Genomic DNA, 23,144 nt, shown 5'->3' on the forward strand with positions numbered 1-23,144 from the left:
CAGTTCGCAGGCCGACGCTCTATCCACTGAGCCAAACAGGTTTCGGCTGATGTTACTATTTTAATTCTTTTGGGGCACCATGAACCATACCTATATAAGAGGGCGAACTTAATAAGTGTTGTGTGTGTGTTCTGACTGCTGGACTGACCGGCTGTTCTCCTGTCTCTCTCCCTCTCCTCCCTGTTCCCTGAGACACAACAATATTGAAATTAGGCCAATTAACAACCCTACAGTGGCCTCGAAGTGTCCAAGTGAAAGGAAGAGTTGCATGCCTCTCATTTTAAATCAGAATCTTGTTATTATTAAGCTTAGTGAGGAAGGCATGTAGAAAGCCCAGATAGGTGAAAAGCTAGGCCTCTTGCTCCAATTAGCCAACCTGTGAATGCAAAGGAAAAGTTCTTGAAGAACATTAAAAGTGCTACTCCAGTGAACACATGAATGATAAGAAAGTAAAGCAGCTTATTGCTGATATGGAGAAAGTTTTACTGCTCTGCACAGATAAAGCCAGTGCAACATTCCCTTAAGCTAAAACTGAGTTCAGAGCAAGGCCCTCTCTTCATTTTGATGAAGGTCGAAAGAGATAAGGAAGCTGCAGAAAAAAAATTTGAAGCTAGTAGAAGTTGATTCATGAGGTTTAAAAATGGAAAGGGGCCATCTCCATAAAATATAAAAATGCCAGGTAAAGCAACAAGTGCTGATGTAAAGCTGCAGCAAGTTATCCAGAAGATCTAGATAAGATGATTAATGAATATGGCTACACTAAACAACAGATTTTCAATGTAGATGAAATAGTCTTTTATTGGAAGAATATGCCATCTAGGACTTTGAAAGTTAGAGAGGAGAAGTCAATGCCTGGCTTTAAAGAATAGGTAGACCTTCTTGCTGGGACTAACTGTAGCTGATTAAGTTGAAGCTAGTGCTCATTTAGCATTCTAAAAATTCAGGGCCCTTAAGAATTACACTAAATCTACTCTGTCTGTGTTCTCTAAATGGTACAACAAAGCCTGGATGATAGTACATCTGTTTACAACATGGTTTACTGAATATTTTAAACCTGTTGAGACCTTCTGCTCAGAAAAAAGATTCCTTTAAAAATATTACTGCTCATTGATAATGCATTTGGTCACCCAAGAACTCTGATGGAGATGTACAACAAGAATAATGTTGTGTTCATGCCTGCTACATAACTTCTAATTTTCAGGCTATGGATAAAGGAATAATTTCAACTTTCAGTTCTTATTTAACAAATACATTTTGTAAGGCTATAGCTGCTGTCGATAGTGATTGTTCTGATGGATCCGGGCAAAGTAAATTGAAAACTTACTGGAAAGAATTTACTATTCTAAATGCCATTAAGAACATTCATGGTTCATGGGAAGACAACAAAATAACAGCATTAACAGAGTGTGGATGAAGTTGATTCCAAACCTCATGGATGACTACTTTCAGGGGTTAAAGACTTCAGTGGAAGAAGTAACTGCAGATGTGGAAATAGCAAGAGAACTAGAATTATAATGTGACTGAATTGCTGCAATCTCATAATCAAACTTTAACAGATGAGGAATTGCGTCTTAATAATGCACAAAGTGGATTCTTGAGATGGAATTTACTGCTAGTAAAGTTGCTGTGAAGATTCTTGAAAGGACAACAAAGAATTTTGAATATCATATAAACTTAGTTGATAAACCAGTAGCAGGTTTTGAGAGGATTCTCTTAAATTTTGAAAGAATTACTGTGGGTAAAACGCTATCAAACATCAAGCATCACATGCTACAGAGAAGTCGATCGTGAAAGAAAGAATCAGTTGATCGGGCAGACTTTATTGTCGTCCTATTTTAAGAAATTGCCACAGTCACTTCAACCTTTAGCAACGATTACCCTGACCAGTCAGCAGCCATTGACATCAAGGTAAGATCTTCCACCAGCAAAAAGAGTATGATTTGCTTCAGGCTCAGACGACGTGTTAGCATTATTTAGCAATGGAGTATTTTTAAATTAAGGTCTGTTTATTTTTTAAGACATCATGATATTGCACAATTAAAAGACTATAATATAGTATGAACATAATGACTTTTATGTGCCCTGGGAAACCAAAAAAATTTATGTGACTTGCTTTATTGCGATATTTGCTTTATTGTGGTAGTCTGGAACCCAACTTGCAATATCTCTGAGGTATGCTTGTATTGATTTTTATACCATTTAAGAAGAAATGGCAAGAGAAACAGCACAGGATCATGGGCAATATACATGTACATGTAACAGTGTTAGACATTGCTGGGACATTTTAAATGTGAAAAATGTTTTTTCTGAAATCTTGATATGTAAGAAAACTTGGTTATTGATTCCATGATTATAATAACACAGCACTCTTAGTGAAGGGTAACCAATATTAGGTTGTGGAATAATATAAATAATTTTATTAACTCAAAGGAAATAAATTAATTTGATAATTAAGTTTTATATGTGTTCTACTTATTCTGCATTCTTACATCAAGAACCAAACCACAGAAAAAATTTTTATTCTTTGATTACAGGTACAGAATTTTTTACTATTTTATTAACTTGATTATTAAAAAACTACTTATTTAACGTTACTTTTCCCTTTTAATAACTGAATAAGTCTGTATAAAGAAAATCAAGTAACATTAGTTGTTGGATTTTATTGGGTCATAAAAAAGAATTTGCAAAAACTTTGTGCCTCAGTCTTCTCATCGTACATGTTGGATTAGTAATGGTGCTTCAGATATGTGACATCAAATTTAATTTTGAACATCAAAACTAAAACATGCCTTTAGGAAGAAAATACGTTTTTCTTTAACAAACCCTATATCATAATACATAAAAAAAGATAATTTTTATTGAATCACTTTTTTAGTTTCTTTTTGTGAATATGTTTATGTAAGGCTTTAAGTAAATATTTATATGAATATTGAGTTATTTATTCTTTAAAGCTCCAATGATTCATTTTTCTTCATCAGTTCTTACAAAAATCAGGATAAAAAGAGAAGATATTAAAATAAATAATAAAAAAGTTCTATGCTAATCTTAGCAATTTAATTTTTTGCATTGAATTTTATTAATCTGCATGTTACATATAGATGTTTTTGTGTAGTGAATGTCTTACTCTCACTGTCAGGTAATAAGAATATTTTCAATTTTCAGTTATTGAAATTTAGGAGAGACCAGAAATTAAGTAAGAAATTAGAAATTATGTAATAAAAGAATAGCAAATACAGGAAACTTAATTAAATGAAGAATAAAGTAGAAGTTTGAACTGAATATGTATTATTAATTGGGATTATTGAATTACATATTTTTGCTGTTCATGTTTTTGATGGCACTAAAATTATAGAAATTCTAATCCTTGTTTATTTTTCCAGAAGATAAAATACAGAGTCACAGATGATTTTTGTTTTCTCAGGAAAACAAGGACTTGCTACCACTTTTTCCTTATTCAGGTAGTTCATTGTTTTGAAATGAACTATTTCAAATGAACTATTTCAACTAGGCTATCAGCAAAACAATTTTTTATTGTTTTGTTGATAGCTTAGTTCCATTAATCTGATGTTTGCAGGGAAAGTACTAACACACTTTAAAGTCTGTGCTGAAGGTGATCATATGGACATTTGAATCCCTCATTTAAGTGATGTCTTAATGCTAAAATAAAAATCGACTTTCCAGAAAGTAACTGTAAAAGTATTTTTATGCAAGATTTCATGTGGGATACCTTAATGGTTGAATAATAAATTTTACCTCATAAAAAAGAAATTCAATAATACAGTAGCTTTCTCAGCTCAGTAGCATCTGGTCTATTCTCATGAGAGCCAATATTTTCCAACTCATTAGGATCATGTCGTTCTGTATGTCGTCAACATTGACTTAGCCAAGCTACCTTTACTTACATAACCGCCAAACTATTAAATAGGTCTCTTGTGGAGTGAAGTCAAATATTCCTCTTACTTTACTTCTGCCTTAGAAGAGGGGAAGAAATTGTACATACTGTAACATTTAAACATCTGGTCTAAAACCACATCAGTGTAACTCTGAGCAAAGTTACGGATTCAGTATTCTTCCCAGGTGTGCATATAAAAAAGGTTTTGGAGTTGTTGACTAGTTCTTTAACCATTTAGGAAAAAGACTGAGGCATAGTGATATACTTTTTCTGTTCCCCCTTTTCAGTTTTATCCCATCTGAAAAACATCTCCAATAGGTTCTAAAATATACCTCCAAGAGGTTCTGGAGTACATATATTTGAGCTGTTAAAATTTTTTCTTTCCAGATAGAGGCATTGACTATAAATTTATTCTTATCTAAAAATAAAGAGTTGAGTTAGATTTGCATTAAGAACTACCAGTAAAATTATACCCTTGTTATTTAAATTATAGTAAAATGATACTACTTTTAGGAATCTTGTGACTTTTAAAGTGCCCCTATATAAATTTTGCATGATATGAATGTTTATGGAACTTAAAGATTCCTTTTTACTTCATGTAGAGTTATTGAGATCATATACAGTATATGTGACAATTATTAAGAAATAAATAACCACATAATAATCATTTTTCTATGAGTATAGTTTAGAGAATTAAGAATGTGCTTAATGCTTTTTGAATATGAACGCAATCATGAATAATAAATCAGATGGGCTAGTTCTATGTGTAAATGAATAAAGAGAAGAGGACAGATGAATGTTCCGCCAGAATCCTGTTTCCTTTATTGAACCTCACTTGTACACATGTATTTTGGGAGTTAGCATTCTCTATCCCATGAGTAATTTTCCAAAACAGAGTACTTCATTTTATACCAGAAATTTTCTGCTCCTCACTCCTAATCCTTCCACCACATAATTCTTTTTATTGTTCCCAGTGTTCTGAAACTTACCTCCCATTGAGCTATGTTCTCTTGGGGTACACTTCCATAGCACTATACATTATTGTTAATGTATTTCTGTCTTGGCCACCATTGGATTTTACTGAGCATATCTCGAGTTGAGATTATACTGTTTGTGTTTACATACATTATATGCTTACGTTTTCGTGCCGTCATGTTAGACATAGAGTATTTCTGAAACTGTGTTTGTAAATTGAATATCTGGTAGTGGAAAATAAACTTACAAAGAGTTTAAAAAACAAAATTTAATGCGTGACTGTCTTTCCTATAGGGATAACATTTTTTTGTACTAGGAAAATAAAAGTGTTTGTGAGAACTGTCTTGGGTGACCAAGTAACTAAGGGACAGGGGTGATTCTTGATTATAGGAGCTTATCAGCCAGACACCTTCATTTCCCACAAGTCCGCTGATTCTTGCCTTTACTCTATTTTGTTACCTTGATTATAAAGTGGGAAAGCCATTGCTACAGAGGGAATTACATGACCACCTTTAGTCAGCAGGTACAAAAGGACTAACTTTGCCATATAAAAGGTAATTTTAGAGATATCCTCCTATAATGTGTAAAAGTTCAGATTGTATGAAAGGTATAGGACCTCTCTGTTAATATGCTAGTGTAGCAGATTTTTCATTTACGTTTTATTGAGATATAATTGACATGCAGCACTGTATGAGTTTAAGGTATACAGCATAGTGACTTACATATATTGAAAATTGATTACCGCAATAAGTTTAGTTAATATCCATTGCTTCCAATAGATACAAAAAAAGAAAATCTACCCTTGTGATGAAAACTTTTAGGATTTACTCTCTTAGGTAAATATACCATACAGAAGTGTTAACTTTAATCATCATGTTGTACATTATATTCCAAATACTATTTATCTTGTATTTGGAATTTTATACCTTTTGACCATCTTCATCTAATTCCCCTAACTCTCATAACCTGCCTCTGGTAACCACAAATCAATGCAACTTGAGGTCAGCCATTTGGTTGTTGGTCTGGTTTTGTTGCTTTTCTGGGCCTGGAGCTGAAATACAGCTGAGGCTTAGATGTTATTTCTAGGGAGGAAGATCAGGAAGTCCAAACCACCTGACAAGTGATATGCTAGGGGAGGAAAGGTCACCCTGGGGGCAAAGTCTCACCCTACAATTGTGCCTTGCTAGCTACCTGTGGCTTTTCCATCTGGTGACCTTCTGTGCCTGGCCCATCCTCCTTGCTCTGCTCATGTCTGTCTATCTGCCTACCACAGTCAAGTTCATTGCAGCATTATTTGTTTATTTCTTACTTGGTTACTTGTGTTTTAGGTGTCATATCCAAAAAATCATTGCCAAAACCCAGTATCAAGGATCTTCCCTCGCAATTCCCATGTTTCCTTTTAGGAGTTTTATGGTTTCAGGTCTTTCATTTAAGCCTTTAATCCATTTTGAGTTAATTTGCTGAATGGTGTAAGATAGGAGTCTAGTTTCATTCTTTTATATGTGAATATCTGATTTTCCCAGCATCATTTATTGAAGAGAATATCTTTTTCCATGGAGTATTCTTGGTCCTTTTGTTAAATGTTAGTTGACTATATATGCATGGGTGTTATTTCTTGGCTCTTGACTCTGTTCCATTGTCTATGTGTCAATTTAAAATTTTTTATTGATTTCAGAGAGGAAGGGAGAGGGAGAGAGAGAGAGAAACATCAGTGATGGGAGAGAATCATTGATTGGCTGCCTCTTGTATGCCCCACACTGGGGATCGAGCCCGCAACCCAGGCATATGCCCTGACTGGGAATCGAATTGTGATCTCCTGGATCATAGATTGATGCTCAACCACTGAGCCATGCCAGCTGGGCTGTGTCAGTTTTTATTTGATTACTTTAGCTTTATAATATAGCTTGGCCTCCTGCTTTATTCTTTTTTTTTTCTTTCAGGATTGCTTTGCAGGTGTGTGTGTGTGTGTGTGTGTGTGTGTGTGTGTGTGTGTGTGTGTGTTTGGTTACATAAACTTCAGGATTTTTTTTTCTATGTTTGTAAAAGAAAAACCATTGGAATCTTCATAGAGAATACATTGAATCTATAGATGGCTTTGAGTAGCATGGACAGTTCAACAATAATAATTCTTCCAATCAATGAACATGGATATCCTTTCGTTTATTTGTCTTCCTTGACTTCTTTCAACAATGTCTTATAGTTTTCAATGTAGAGATCTTTCACTTCCTTGGCTAAATATTTATAAACTAAAGGCTCAGTGCATGAAATTCATGCAGGGTGGGGGGGAGTCCCTCAGCCTGGCCTGTGCCCTTGGGGGATGTCCCACTGCTGGTTTGTGAGAGGCAGTTTGTGGAAGGCGACTGGTGGGGTGCTCGCTGGCCGGCCCCATCCCTGATCGTTGCCACCTCAGGTCACTGACCTGGGACGGGGGTGGGGGTGGGGGGAAGAGGAGGCAGACGCTCCTGTGTTGAGTGTCTGCCCCCCACCCCCGGTGGTCAGTGTGCATCATAGTGACCAGTCTTTCTGCCATTTGTTCCACTGATGGGTTGATTTGCATATTAGGGTTTTATTCTATAGGAGGATATTGTATCAGTTTGGGTTCTATTGTAAATGGGATTTTCTTTATTATTCTTTCAGATAATTTCTCATTAGTAACATGGAAATGCTACTGATTCTTTAATGTTAATCTTGTTTTTTACAACTTTATTGAATTCATTGATTAGATATAAAAGCTTTTGTTGGAGTCTTTAGGATTTTCTATATATGAAATGTCATCTGTAAATAGAAACAATTTGAGGTCTTTCTGATTCTGATGCCTTTAAAATTTTTTTCCCCTTTTTAAATTAAATTTATTGGGGTTGACATTGGTTCTGATATCTTTTGTTTCTTTTTCTTGTCTGATTGCTCCAGCTAGGCCTACAGTATTATGTTGAAAAGAAGTGGTGAGAGTGGGCACCTTTTCTTCTTCCTGATCTTAGAGAAAAAGCTTTTCACCATTGTGTTTGATGTTAGCTGTGGGCTTGTCATATATGGCCTTTATTATGTTGAGGTATGTTCCTTCTATACATAATTTGTCAAAAATGTTTACATGAATGGATGTTGATTTTTGTAAAATGCTTTTTCTGTGTTTATTGAAATGATCATATGATTTTTTTTTCATTCTATTAATGTCAAGTATCACGTTTATTGATTTGTATCTTTTTAATCACTCTTTTATCCCAGGGATAAATCCCACTTGATCATGGTGAATGATCCTTTTAATGTGCTTCTGAATTTGGTTTGTTAATATTTTATTGAGAATATTTGCATCTGTATTTGTCTGGCATATTGGTCTGTAATTTTCTTTTTTATAGTGTCCTTATCTGGCTATAGTATGAGGTTTATGCTGGCCTTGTAAAATGAGTGTGGGAATCTTCCCTCCTCTGATTTTTTTGGAAGAGTTTGATTACCCTGCTTTGAGCCGAGCCCTGGGGCCTGACTAGTCAGAACTTGCTTTTCACCGATGGACAGACCAACAAACAAATGAATTGATGAATGGATAGTGGTAGATGCACAATGATATACACACACGTGCACACAGACTGCTGTGGAAGTATTTTAGTGAGCACGACAGCCCGCAGCAGGAGTATATGTGTGTCTGTAGGGACAAAATCTTTACATTTTAAAGTTTGGAAATAGTCAAGAGAAAATGCCATGGAAGCAATGAAAATAAAGACAGCCACCTCTGGATTCTGAATCTCAGCATGTGAGAAAGATTGTGCTTAAAGGGTCTGATGAGTTATTTGTTAGGACCTTGGTTCAATAAAGCACTGAACAGGTTGAGTAAACAGCATTGTGTTCTGTGGGGCCTCTTGACAAGACCCTGGCAGACGCTGATGGGATTGGGACCAGAGCCAGTCAGCAGTTTGGGGTTGGAAGGATTTTGGGAAGGTGGCCTCATGTTCCCTCCGTCCTTTTCTCTGGAAACACTTGGTCTCTTGGATGATGCTCCTATCATGACTGGATTTAGCCTCCCCCTTTTCCTCATCTGGCTCCTCAGGCACTTCTGGGCTCAGCATTTCTAAACTCTGTACCAAGAAGACATGAGTGACCCCATAATTCCTCTCCTCATGAATTATCAGGGGCTCCCTGTTGCCTTTAGAACGTGGGTCTCACAGCTTCATTTCTCCCTCATTTCTTACCTCTGGCTGAATCAAATCCCTCATACCAAGTTTATCACATTTTCTTGCATTTGCCAAAAAGAAAAAAAATCTCTGATTGATCACCTCCTTCCTATTTGAATGTAATATTAATATTTAGTATTAGTATTTCCTATGCAAATACTCTCTCATTCACCCAAGCAGATTTATTTTCTCCTTTGTGGTATCATTGTGATTAATATATCAGCTTGCTTCAACAGATATTTAGAACCTAGTAATTGCTAGATTTGGACCCAGATTATAAAGAATTTTCAGTCTACGTGGGAAAAATAATATTTAATCTTATGATTATACACATCATCCTATATTGTAGTTACTGTTTTACTGAGGTTTTCTGACAAAATCTAGCGTGCATATTATTTAGACTCAGATCATATGAAGTATCTTTTAGTTAATACTACTTAATCATGATAACTGGATTAAAATTTATTGCGAATATTCAATTAAAGTAAATATCATAGGCCATTGGTTTTAATAGTGAAATGCAATAACATTAACTCCTGATTTTAATGTCAAAAGTAAATTGTTCTCTGACAAAATTTTTTATTAGTGAGTAATTAGAAACAGCTTTATTCACTAACTTACTAAAATTTAATTGAGCATGAGGAAAAATTTTATGTGATGTTAGGTTAATATTTTATATAAATTGGAAAATAGAACTTATAAGTAAAATAACTACTAATTTCTTCCCTATCTGACTTGACCTGCTTTTGTGGATGTTTCCTTAAAAGTAGTAGTTACTCTTTAGTAATTTTTCACCTCTCAAGAGCCTGCTTGATATTCCACACCCACTTTACTCTTCCCTACAGCTAGAACACATGATCTCTGCCCATTTTATCAGCCCTGCCTCAGGGTCTGGGTCTGATCCTGTCATTAATCTGGGGATGATTTAAGGAACACACATCCAGGTGACTCAGGGACATTTGCTCCCCTTTGTAGTTAGTCCTGCTTTGACCATGTGCCTTAGCTCTACTGATTGAAATTAGTTTTGAGTTGACCATGCTGTTATATTGAACTCCCATTTCAGTTGCTGGATGTCTAATTGTATTTCCCTTTCCAGGTTGCTATAGATTTTGGAGGCTTTTTCTTAATGTCAGCCCTGCGGATGTAGTATTTTCCACTAAGTGTTTCCAGAAATATGAAGGCATCTTCCTGTTGACTACCCATTTTACTGTGTGTGTGTGTGTGTGTGTGTGTGTGTGTGTGTGTGTGTGTGTTTTAAGGTAATTATTGATTATACTGGAAGCCCGGTGCATGAAAATTCGTGCACTCGGCGGGGTCCCTCAGCCTGGCCTGCACCCTCTTGCAGTCCAGGAGCCCTCAATGGATGTCCAACTGACAGCTTAGGCCCGCTCGCTATCCCGTCCCGCCCTCCATTGCATCACTGCTGCTGGTGGCCGCCTTCTGCGGGAAGCGACCCCGGTAGGCCTATCTGGGGACAGTGCTGGGCAGCCCCGCTCCGAATTGCCCCACCGCTGCTGCTGCCCTTGGCCTCCCTCTGCAGGAGGCAACTGGGCAGGCGATCAGCGGACGGCGCCGCCCCCCCACCCCATTGCTGTCCCCTCCCTCTGCTCCCCCCTCCCCCCCCTCGCCCCTGGTACGTGCCTTGGCTGGCCTGGTGCCGTGCCTTGGCTGGCCTGGTGCCGCCTGCTCGCTGCCCCGCCCCCTGCTGAACGGTCATTCAGCCATTTGGTTGATTTGCATGTTATGCTTTTATTATATAGGATTACATTTGCCTGCTAGGATACGGATTGCATTGTTTCTTATTGAACAGGTATCTGATCTGACAACTCATCTCAGCTTTTGCATTTTTCTCATTCCATAAATCAGGGGTTGGAAAATCTGGTTCACTAGTAGTTTTTGTAAATAAAATTTTATTGAAACATAACCACGCTTGTTCCTTGAAATATTGTCTGTGGCCGCTTTTGTCCTACATTGACAGGGTTGAGTAGTTATAATAGAGAGTATGTGGCCCACAAATGCAAAAACACATACTATCTGGCTGTTTACCAAAAAAATTTTTCTGACCTCTGGTATTTAATAGTTCTTCCTTATTCAAGGTTTTGCTTTCCACAGTTTCAGTTATCTACAGTCAGCTGTGGTTCGAAAGTACTGAAGGGGAAAATTCCAGAAATAAACAATTCATAAGTTTTAAATTGCACACTGTTCTGACTAGTGATGAAATCTTGGGCCTTTGCACTCAACCTGCCCCAGACATGAATCATCCCTTTGTCTAGCATATTCATGCTGGGTTTGCCACTTGCCTTCTGGTCACTTAGTAGCTGTCTGGGTTATCAGATTGACTATCAAGGTAGTGCTATGCTTGTGTTTAAGGAATCCTTATTTCACTTAATAATGGACCCAAACTGCAAGAATAGTGATGCTGGCACTTCAGAGTTGCCAAAGGTAAGCTGTAAAGTGCTTTCTTAAATGAAAAGTAGAATACAATACAATAATATATTTTTGAGAGAAAGACCACATTCACACAACTTATATTACAGTATATTCTTATAATTGCTTTCCCTCAGCCTAGCCTATGGCTCTCCAACATCCCTTGTGGGGTCCCGGATTGCGAGAGGGTACAGGCCAGGCCAAGGGACCCCAGTGGTGCATGATTGGGGCCTGGGAGGGACCATGAGAGGGCTCCAGGGCGTGTCCGGCCATCTATCCCAGTCCCCATCGGCCAGACCCCAGCAGCAAGCTAACCTACCAGTCAGAGTGTCTGCCCCCTGGTGGTCAGTGCACGTCATAGCGACTGGTCGAACGGTCGAATGAGTGGTCTGACACTTAGCATATTAGGCTTTTATTATATAGGATTAGTTATTGTTAATTTCTTACTGTGCCCAATTTATAAATTAAACTTTATCTTACATATGTATGTATGTGTGTGTGTGTGTGTGTGTGTGCATATATATATATATAAATATATATCTACACACATGTATGTATGTGTGTGTGTATATATATACATACACACACACACACACACACACACACATATATATATATATATATATATATATATATATATGTATATATATATATAGAAAACAACATAGTATATAAAGGGTTCGGTATCCTTCATCTTAGGATGTATATATCCCATGGAGAAGTGGGGACTACTGTACTTTGTAGCTTTGTACTTTTCATTTGGTGCCTATTTAAAACATTGTACTTTTTAATATATTTTATGAAAAAATTAGCATATTTATTCCTGTGATTTTCACTCAATCTGATACTGAGGAATAGAGGTTTTGAACTCTAGATAATCTTCATTTTAATTTTTATTTTTAAATAATTTTGTTAAAGAAAAGTGCCTCATCCTCGATGTGAGGGCGGTTTGGCTGCGACATCTGTCACCCCATTGATCGTCAGGGTTGATTCGGCTGAGTTGGCTGGGTAGGCGGGTGTCGCCTGCCTCCCTCATTGATCCATCTGAGTACTCGACTTTTCCCCCAGAGGAGAGGGCCCGTCTTAGGTCAAGGGAATATGAGTAGCTGCACTCCCCTGCTAGAACCTCCAAACAAACTCAAGAAAAGTGCCTCATCCAAAATATATAGGATAAGTTGATTATGGTAATGATTACTTTTTACCTGTTTAAGGTATATATAGTAAAACAACCACCAAGTATTATGAAATTTATTTTCTAAGTACTGTAATGTCAGTTCTTCAAGTATATTTTTTTAAGTAGAAAATAGGTTCGTTCCATGAGGGCAGGTACCATACCTCATTTAGTCCTCTGTTCTATCCCCAATAACTAGTATTTATTTTGGAGAATGTCTAAAGATGGTAAGTGTTTATATGTCTGCTTTTTTTGGTGACTATTCAGAATCTAAATAGTTTACAAATTCTACCAATTCTTAAGATTGCTCCTTTGTTTTCATCCTCTGACACCATCTATAGTTTAGTGGTATGGAGCTAGGAGATCTGTCTTTGCTAGTGAATGCGCAAAGTCAGCCATTTAAAGGATATAATTAAATTATGGGAGATAATTGTTAATAAGAAAATATGGTGATTTAAGTCACTTTGAAAAATTGTTAAAATAGAGTTGCTATATGGGTTCTTGGTTTGGGGTCCCCAAGACCTCCACATTTGGAGATTCTCTAGAAGAACTCAGTGGACTCAGCATATAGTTATACTCCTGGCTAAGATAAAATAAGGTTAGTTTTCTTCTAGTGGAAGAAGACAAAATGCAGGAATTGGGAAATTAGAAATTAGGTCCCCAGAAATTAGCTTGATCTAAAGTGACAAGAGTTCTGGATTCATTTATGACTCTGGTACCAGTTGCTTTTGAGGCCTTATTTTTCCCCCCTTATCACTGTAATCAACCCTTCTTTGTATTCCTTAAGCAAATTAATCTCAGCTTCTTTCTTTTTTTTAGCTAGCTTAAGCTGGATTTGTTTCTTGCCATTATGCGCCCTAACAAATAAGTATCATTCATTGCCTTATGCAAAGTATAATTACTGATGGTTTGGCATCTTCAGTCTTCATCAGAGATTAGCATTTCACCTTGATTCATGTCTGTTTATTTATATTGATGTCATGGAGGAAGGAATGCAAAATATAATGCACATTGCACTGGGTATTATTTCTAAATTGGTCATGTTGTTATTCATATAGAGTGAATATCGAAGACCAGGAAGAAGTATTAAAGGTTAAAATGTGCTTTAGATTAAAAGTAATAAAATTAGAAAACAAAGATTTGATTAGAACAAATAAGAAAAGTTATGGGTCATACTGGACACCTGGGGAATATGAATGTGTAGCTTGAACATGAGTCAGTAAGTACATTGGTGAAAAATTAACATGATTTTGGATAGATTCCAAATCAAAAGAGTTACCAGGAAGAACTAGAACATTCTTCTTAATTTTATTCTTTACTAGTCAGAATTTTGAGCAGTATTGCTTATCACACGTTAGACAATATTTTTAAAAATACTGAGGAAGGAAAATGAGGAAAAATTTAAAACAAGATGAATGTAAGTTTTTTAAAAACCAGAGACAGGCTTTATGACTGTTCTCCAGAGAATATGTCTTTGAAGCTTATTCTGTTACGCTAAAACAAAACTTAGACAGTTGACCCTGAACAACAGAGGTTTGAACTGCGTGGGTCCGTTTATACGTGGAATTTTTTCAACAAATAAATAGTTGGCTTTCCATATCCCCAGTATGGGGATAAAAGAAAACTGTATTTTTAATATGCGGTTGGAAATTGGTGGATTTTGGTATCTGCAGGGGTTTTGGAATCAATCTCCCATGGATACTGAGGGACTAAGTTAACTTTTTGGAGTTAAAAGTTATATGAGGACTTTGTACTACATGAGAAGTCGACACCCATAATCCCCTACATTGTTCAAGGGTCAACTGTATATCCAAATGAATGTTGCTCTTCTAAGTAATTCTTTGGCCAATGGTTTGCAATCCTTAGACACTGTCATATTCACAGATTTTAAAAACTTCTTTAAAATTGTTTTTGTAGCCAATTTAGCAGACAGCCGAGGAGATCGGTACTTTACCATTACATATTCTTTATTTTCTTTTAAAGACTATCAAGGAGTGAAACAAGATAATTTGAATATGTATCCAGAACATGCCTTCTGTTAGAATATAAAGACTTATTGAGATCCTGTGTCACTTACTTTACCCACTATTCTTCACTCTGAGTGGTAATTTTTTCTCTCAAATATTCAGACTTACCCCTCAAAAGATCAAGATTTGTCATCATTGGGACAATTCAGAAGAATGACTTATAGACCATAAATGTAGTTGAAAATGAGGAGTAGCAAATATGTTTTGTGAATTAAATGTTGAAATAGCTTATGACTATGTTGAAGGGCAATTGTTGACTCTCTGCTAATTCACTATAGCATATTCAGGACCTTATAGTTTAAATTCTCCTATGCAACTCCCTTCTCCTCATTGCCATTTACTAGTAGTGGGAACTTCGACATGTTGCTTAGATTCATAAAGTTTAAGTTTCTTCATTGTAAAATATGGATAATCATTTTCATGGGTTTGTTGTGATAAATATGAATTCATCACAGTGCTTGACTTGATAATTGGTGGCTACTGTTATTAATTATATTGACAGCAATAATAAAATATGTCATATTATTTCATGCTTTTATGAAAGGTAACAGAATTTTCTAATTCTGTCAAGGAAATAAATGAGCTAAAACTAGAAGGAATTTAGTTTGATGGAAAGAAATACCAGTGGGATTATTAAATCCCTAAAACTAGAGAATGGAATAGGATGACAGTTATTCATTGAATGGCATTGTATTATTTATCTGTTTTCTAATGCCAGTTACCTGCAGAGAGCATTGTATATTTTCTTGTGATACCTAGCAATGTACTTATCACAGGGTGCTTTATTATTTAAATGCCTCCATTTCCTTTGAATGGATCTTTAATTTTTTTCCTGAGCCACATAGTTTTTAATATATACTACAGAAGATGGCACTTACATAATTATTGTGTTCATTATTTTTAAGATTTTCTTCTTTAACCCTCACCCAAGAATATGGTTATTGATCTTAAGAGAAGGGGGAAGAGAGAGAGAGACATCGATGAGAGAGAGAAATATCCATTGGTTGCTTCATGTACACGTCCAACAGGGGATTGAACTAGCAAACTAGGAACTGAACCTGCGACCTTTCAGGTGTATGGGACACTCCAGCCAACCTAGCACACTGGCCAGGGCTTAAGTGTTCATTATTGATGCAATATTACTGTTGGAATTGGAGATGATTTTAAGTAGCATGTTGGGAACTTTTGTTTTTAATTATAAAAGTTATTTATTTTACTTTGTCTTAGGAAAAAATACATCCCAAGTGGTATACTCATAATTTCAGATATTATTGCTTATGGTAATAGTGGAATAAAAGTTTGCTCAGGAATTAAATTTATCATAAAGTAAAAAAAAAAGTGAGTAAATTTGAAGAAAAACATTAACATTAGTGTAGGCTAATTACTTACTTAGTACTATGTGTCAGGTACTAAGTTTTTGATCATATATTGAGTCAAGCATCCTCACAACAGTGTTGAAAGGAAGGTACCGTTATTACCCCCATTGTACACATGAGAAACTGAAGCGCAGAGAGTAACAATCTTGCACTTGGTTGTAGACGCAGTAAGTGGCAGAGCTGTAATATCAGTCCATGTGCTCTGAGAGTAACCAAGCTCTTAGCCACTGCTGCTTCCTTATTAAAGTAAGTAATCACAAATGATACAAGGACATGGTAGCAGTAATAATGTTGGTACACAAATACATGAAGTTTGTGGAAACTGCTCTAGATAATAAAATATTTCTAATCGGTAATGATTAGAAATTCCATATAATGTACATAAATGGAATTAAATAGAGATGCATTAAAATATCTATCAAGATTATTCTAAGCATAATGAAGTATTATCATTTTATCATGTCTTTAATATAATGAAATAATGCTTCATTTAAAAAATCACCATTTAGTGAGGTATAGTGACAGGTTCCTTCCCCTCTCACCTCCTTCTGCTCCAGTTTCTGTGAAAAGGAAATGTTCATAGTTTATAACTAGAGAAAGTTGGTTTTTTAGGTCATTCACAACTGTACTTCAAACTGTTTGATATTTTAGTTTCAGGATTTAATTTTCTAACAAAAGTTATGTGACATCAGCAACTAGGTGCAATGAAAGCTCTCTCAGGACTGCTCTTACTATAAAGGAAGACTTTGGGTCTCTGAGGTTGTGTGGGCTTGAATGTGATTTTTATTTGATATATGAGCTGTGACATAACTATTGCATGACTGAGATGTACTTGTAAGTGCTGTACTATGCAGATGGTGTGTGTGTGTGTGTGTGTGTCTCTGTGTGTGTGTGTGTCTCTGTGTGTGTGTATGTGTGTGTGTGTGTGTGTGTGTGTTTTTCTGAAACAAAGCCAGAAACAAAATCTTGAATGTGTTCATTTAGTGGGGAAAAATACTTCATAGAAACATATGGAAACATTTCTAAGTTTTTTTCATTAAATGAGCCTTTTACTTTCTAAGCATTTTTATGATTGTTCAAGTTAATATGTCATTTGCCTCATATTTTCCAAGTTTAGTGAGACATGGAAATCTTATAGAACTCGGACATTTTTAAATAGCCACTTTATTTTTTAGGAATACACATTTTAGAAATAGATTAGATGTTTATTAAAAAGCTAGGATTGAATCACAGATATATTTTTCATTAAATTGTTAATCATAAGACTTCCATCTCTAATTACTTTAACATTATGATGGGATTTGGTGAGATTTATAGAGCAGTTATTCTCTTTTTAATGTTGCATAGGACATCATAAAGGAAATCATAGAAGAAAAAAATACTACAAATATAAATGATTGCTTTTAATTTTCCATGTTCCCTTCTAACTCATGTCCTTATACATAGTTTTACATGACTTGATTTATTATGTATGTACCATTTTATGTTATGCTTTTCTCTTATAACATTACATAAACAATTTTTTCTTTTTGGTGTCATATACTTTTGTCTTTTCTGTATGAAAATCTTGCAAAGAGCATTTCCTCAGATTCAGAGTCCCTCTCAACTTCTCATTTTATCTTCCTCTTTTCCTTCATAGAGAAATAATAGAATGATATGCATGTTGCCTTTCCACTTAGCTTTGTTGCTGAATTCAGTGTATATTTCGTAGTGTTTATCTTCTTTGACTACGTATTTGACACCCATAGAACTCTGTTCTTGATTTGTGGGCTCTTCTCTGTTTTTTATCCTTTACCTTGAAGGAGGACTTGGAATAATCTCTTTCTCCTATGTGGCTTTAGCTACCACGCGCCCACTGACAACTACTTCATTTAATTTTGTAGCCAAGAACTTTTTTTATGATACATTTATTTGGATGTGCCAAGATATCTAAAATTCACTAGTTTAAAAATGAAACTTGACTCTTTTCTCAAATAATACCTAACAGTATCATCATTCACCTAAGAGTCATCATATTCTGTCAGTTCGTCCCCTTAAATCTTCCTGACCTCTGGCTACTGCTTTGTGTTACCACGTCTTTATTCTCAGCTAGGATTGTTATAGTATCTTACCAAGTGATCAGTCTCCCAGTCCTCTCTCTTTTTTTAAATTCTCATCCGAGGATATGTTTATTGATTTTAGAGAGAGAGGAAGGGAGATAGGTAGGTAGGTAGGTAGGTAGATAGATAGGGACATCAATGTAAGAAACATGGATTTGTTGCCTCCCATATGCGCCCTAATCGGGGATGAAACCCTCAACCTACTGTTGGAGCCGCGGTTGCCAACTGGTGGTCAGTGAGGTCCTAAAGGTTGGCGACGCTGCTCTGGTGTACAGAATGACATTCCAACCAACTGATCCACCCAGCCAGGGCCTCCCAGTCCTCTCTTGTTCTCCAGTTCTTTCTCTCCATTGCAGTCTCAGTGATCTTTATAAAACGGAATTCTGATTATGTTCTTTAGTGATTTCCCATTTGTCTACAAGGTAAAATTAGAGCTTCTTCACGTCAGAACAAGGTTATTTCATGATCTCAGACTTATCTCTGCAAAGTTCCTTCCAGCTTCTTCCTTTAGCTATGTTGAACTACTGAGTGCCCAAACACACGTACTCTGTCATACTTCCTTGCTGTCGCACCTAGTATTGCATCTGCCTAGAAGACCTTTCCTACCCTCATGACCATTTCCTCCTCTTGTCTGCTTCATGACTTCTTTTCCTTTGAGACTTAACTGACGTTTCATATCCTTCAGTTTGAGTTAGGTGTACTTGTTTTATATTTCCAGAGTATGCTGTCAGACATATAGTGTAGGCCTCAAAAATGTTTTTAAATTGAATTATTGAATATTCCACTGAATTAATTTTTGGGAATTCATTAACACTTGGAATTTAGGCGATTGGTAGTTATTAGATAAAGCATTTTGCATCTTCTTGCACTTTAATATTTTTAAAAATTATTTTCCTGCCAAAATATTCCAAGAAATAATTGACTTAAAGGTAGAGACACTTTTTATGAGCCTTGGAGTCATTCTTTGATAATAATTCTTAGTATCAGTCTTGCCCAAAATAATATGTCACAGGATAGGTATAGTGATTTTCAGAAATCAAGACTGTTGGTACTGGTAACATTTTCTGTGTTTAAATACATTTTTTATTCTTACAAAAAACTGACCTCAGTTTATGATTAATTTTTGCATTTAATAAACATATGTGGGTGCCATTGTATGCCACTCTTTGTAAGAACACAAACATAGAGTCTTTTTTTGGTTAATTGCAAAATAGATTTTCTGAAAGATTTGAGTAGTAATATGTGTAATATAATTCATACACATTTATTCTACTACTTGGTGCTGCCTGTTAAATATGAAGACAAATCAGTGTTTAATTTAACCTGTTCATGTAATAAGTTTAACAAATTTTATTACTTATATTTGAGAGTGGCTTCATTACTTGAAAAACTGCCTTTTTCCATATTAGCTGTGCATTTTTGCTCATTTTCCTTATATTAGAGGAAGGTTGTTTCAGTTAGGATCAGATTTTAGTAAGTAATAAAATTGAAGTGTTTTTTGTTGGAAAATATAACTAATGGGTTGCTAAATGAAGTTGTTTTATTTTTTTAACAAGTTGAACAATTAGTATTTATAATATAGTTTATCTATTTATTTCTTTATTTAAACAATTGTTCAAGTATGTTTCATATTTTCATATTGAAATATAAGCAGATGGTTATAATCTTTCTTTGTACATGATATCCACACAAGAACTCTTTGTGCTGTTGGCGGTACTGTTACACAGTTTCTTACTACATATGTAAATATATTACCTCAACCTTTAATCAGCCTACCATTGCCACTGATGACCCAATGCTTAAGTTGTAACACTATGCCGCTGACCCAGACTCTGGGGGCTTATTTTATTTTATTTTCTGATGCATTGCTGTAGGCAATTTTAAGGGTGTGGAACCAAGCCATTTTCTCCCTTGGACTCATTTCCACTTTTATTTCCTATGGGAATATCAGCCTTCCTTTAAAATATTAAGATTTTAAAATTGTTCACCTATTCTTTGATTACTAAGTGGAGGAGTAATGCTATGTGCCTATTTTAACTCAACTGAATTAAAAAATTAGTATGGCTTAATCATTGGTGTTACACAGTTCTCAAAATGAAAATTTTCTAATTCATAAAATGCCTTTCTGGTAGACACTTTATTCTTATATGTGTGTGTTTCATGGTTTAGTTTTATTTTATTCTCATTTGCTGAGAATGCTCGGCCTGATTTTTGTCCCAGGAGGGTGTAATTGAGAACTGACATGTCATATGAAGTTGAAAACAAATTTTATGAGTTGTAAAAACTATTGCTTCATTTTTCCTTGGTAACTAATATGTTATTTGTAAGGAAGTATCTTAAAAGTTCAAAGTGAATTGGCCTCTAAATTGCCTAGCATCTTTCAATTTTAGCATTAATAACTGTCTCTTGAAAACAAAATTGTTTATTCACTAAGAAGAATGAAGTTATTTTTAGACTATGAGAATATTTCAGGCTTGTATATGCTGATCATTTTAACTCAACCTTACAGAAAAAAAACACACATGTAAAAACCATATACTTTTAAAGTTTTTAAAAAAATTACTTATATTTTAGCTCATTTTCATTTTTATCAAGAAATTTATACAACATCTTATTTAAACCAAGTGCATTATGAAACACTGGGTTTATTAATATGAGGCAGGCACAGATGGAAAGGAAACAGACATATAACCACGTAATTATAGTATAGTAGGTACTGCTAGATGTTCCAAGGCAGCCCCCACTCCCCCCACAAAAAAACCATTTGATTGTATTTTAAAAGCTTCATAGAAGAGGTAACATTTGCATTAAGACTTAAGCCAGGCTGGTGTGACTCCGTGGTTAAGCATTGACCCAGGAACCAAAAGGTCGCCAGTTCTATTCGTGGTCAGGGCACATGCCTGGGTTGCAGGCTCGATCTCCAAAATGGGGCATGGAGGAGGCAGCCAGTAGATGATGTTTCTCTCTCATCAATGTTTCTATCTCTCTATCCCTCTCCCTTTTTCTCTGAAAATCAATAAAAACATATATAAAAAAAGACGTAAATGTAAACAAAGTAAGAATTTACTAAGTGCCATGTGGTTAGAAGTTTGGGGGAGTATGTGTGTCTATGTTTGTGTGTGCAAATGTTAGTGGGGAATGAGGATGGTAATAGCTATTTCATCACATGATTAATATGAAATGAATGCTCCATGCCCTGTTAAAAATGGCCATTTTAATTTGTAGGCATAAGGAATGATTTTTGAAATGGAAACAGTGCTGGTTGGATTTTCCCGGAAGCCGGCACTGAGATGGAGTTAGGGTTGCAAACAGCTTCCTGGGGTATAACACCTATAAAAAGAAAATAGTGGGAGCAGGTTTGGTTAAGAGCAGTCATCATATAGTGAACCTGACTTGACAAAGTCCCTGCCAACCCAACAAAGACCTTTGGAACTAAGGTTGTGTGAGGAGTCTGCATTGGGTGAAAATGATGGTCTCTCTACACTGTTACGCAGGTGTTGGCTGTGGGCTTCCCTGAGAGGAGTATGACTTTGGGAAGCTGAGGCAAACTCTAAAGAAGCTAACAGCTGGAGGCTGTCAGCTAATCATATTTCTTGCAGCTGGGCAGTGTGTCCTTTGTTGAAGGGTAATGTAAGGAGTGGGGTACGTTAGGTGTTTGCCACAAGAAGTCAGGGTGGGGTAGACCTTGGAATGATACTTATTATTCATTCAACTCATTTACTAATATTTAATAAATATCACTGGACGCTTATTATGTGTTAGGAATAGTGCTGGGCATAGATAATGTAGCAAAGCAGATACGACCCTGTTCTCATGAAGGGCAAAGATCTGGAAGGAGAATATTTCAAGCCAAAGAACCATTGGGTATAAAGCCCCTGTTACGGGCACTGGCTTGGCAAAAAATAAAGCAAGAAGGCCACTTTGGCTGCAGAGTTCTGAAAGAGAGGGAGAGGGGGGAAAAGAGGGTGAGAGAGGAGGAAGGGAAATGAGGTCAGAGAGTTTGGGCTACAGCCACCAGAGCCTTGCAAGGCACAATAAGGACTTTGGATTTTATTCTAATTGAAATGGGAGGTCATTGGAGGGTTTTAACCAGAGGAGTGACACAATTTGACTTATGATTGGAAAGTTTACTCCTGCTTACCAGTTTCCACATTTAATAGTAATAATGCAAATATGTCTTGACTTCTAACTTAATGTAGTAACTTGGAGAATTCTTTTACATTGCTGGCAGTGTTATAACATCTGCAAAGATACACACCAATTCCATTATCAATTTAATTTTTAGTCTTTTCCCATATTTCTATAGTAACTCATTAATTAGAATTTTGTTTTAAAGTAACTACTCATTATACAATTAGCCATATTAATTTTAATTTTCAGTTGATGGTACAGAACTTGTGTGTGTGTGTGTGTTTTACTATTTTTAGCTCTGAGAAAAAGTAAACTTCTTTGTAGGAATTTTATTTAGGCATTTGAAACTCTTCGTGAGCCTGGGTTGTGAGTCTTTAAAGTTTAACTAGTCCCTCACTAGATCCATACCACTCTCTAGTGTAGTGCAGGACAAAATTTAAAGATCCCAGGTTTCTTGCATATAGCAGAGACCTGCACATTGCTGATTGCCAGAGCTGCTATTATTTTTCTTGGGATCAGAAGTTTGCCATCCTCCCATAGGAATCTTTATTTGAATATTGATTTGCTTAGTTGAGAATGATTTTAGTTATTTGTGACAATAATTTAAGGCTGGTATTATTAATTGAAAATTAAGTTCCTATCCTGAAAAGTATCTTCTCATTGCTAAAGTTTGAACCTTGGTTCCACCTTTTATTAGCCATGTGACTTAACCAAGTTTTTAAGACTCAAATTTCCTTCTTTGCAGAATGGGGAAGACCAGTAGTACTTGTTTTATAGGCTTGTAACAAGAAGGAAGTGAAATTATATAAAACTAGTGCCCCGGTGCATGGATTTGTGCACATTGAAAGGAAATTAATTAGAAGGTGGCCAGCTGGGCGGGACT

At 35.9% G+C, this 23,144-nt stretch overlaps 1 protein-coding gene across 8 annotated transcripts in view; it reads left to right on the forward strand.

The window, feature by feature from the left end:
• The window catches only part of VPS13B (vacuolar protein sorting 13 homolog B), a 604,787-nt gene that overhangs the window by 93,104 nt on the left and 488,539 nt on the right, over window positions 1–23,144 (forward strand). Inside the window, exon 18 of one of the 8 annotated variants that reach the window (XR_013814943.1) lies at window positions 7,778–7,916. The exons of the other annotated variants lie outside the window; for them this stretch is intronic. The gene's annotated coding sequence lies outside the window, so the exon portion shown is untranslated. The remainder of the gene's footprint in view (window positions 1–7,777; window positions 7,917–23,144) is intronic. 8 annotated transcript variants of the gene reach the window in all.

The sequence above is a fragment of the Cnephaeus nilssonii genome (assembly GCF_951640355.1).
Source record: "Cnephaeus nilssonii genome assembly, chromosome: 18".
Classification (NCBI taxonomy): Eukaryota; Metazoa; Chordata; class Mammalia; order Chiroptera; family Vespertilionidae; genus Cnephaeus; species Cnephaeus nilssonii.